This window comes from Sinocyclocheilus anshuiensis, unplaced genomic scaffold (assembly GCF_001515605.1).
Source record: "Sinocyclocheilus anshuiensis isolate Anshui unplaced genomic scaffold, SAMN03320099.WGS_v1.1 scaffold519, whole genome shotgun sequence".
NCBI classification, from domain to species: Eukaryota; Metazoa; Chordata; class Actinopteri; order Cypriniformes; family Cyprinidae; genus Sinocyclocheilus; species Sinocyclocheilus anshuiensis.
The window spans coordinates 165,964-166,505 of record NW_015549637.1 but is presented as its reverse complement, the minus strand read 5'-3'; the positions used below and the strand labels follow the sequence as shown (position 1 = coordinate 166,505).

Here is a 542-nt window from a genome sequence, read left to right as displayed (position 1 = left end):
AAATTAAAAAAAAAAAAAAAAAAAAAAATTCTACACTTGAAATTCATTCACTGTGTATCGAAGAAAAGGATTACATGCTAGCAATCTTCATATGTTACAAGTGCAAAAAAAAAGTGCATTTAAAACTTATGCATTGTGAGAATTGTGAATTGTGAGATATAAACATGAAATTCTAGGAAAAAAGACAGAATTGTAAGACAAACTCAGAATTGCGATATTTAAACTTCCAATTCTATGAAAAAACTCAGAATTGTTAGATATAAACATGAAATTCCATGAAAAAGTCAGAACTGTGAGATATAAACATGAAATTCTATGAAAAAAGTCAGAATAGTTAGATTTAAACTTAGAATTGCGAGATTTAAACGTCCAATTCTACGAAAAACTCATAATAGTGATAGTTAAACTTGTACTTATATGAAAAAGTCAGAATTGCGAGATTTAAACTTCTACAAAAAATTCTACGAAAAAGTCAGAATTGTAAGATTTAAACTTCTACAAAAAAATTATACGAAAAAGTCAGAATTGCGAGATTTAAACTT

The 542-nt window shown here is 26.0% G+C and overlaps 1 pseudogene; it reads right to left on the bottom strand.

The window, feature by feature from the left end:
* The window catches only part of LOC107659788 (MAM domain-containing glycosylphosphatidylinositol anchor protein 2-like), a 178,093-nt pseudogene that overhangs the window by 69,424 nt on the left and 108,127 nt on the right, over window positions 1-542 (bottom strand).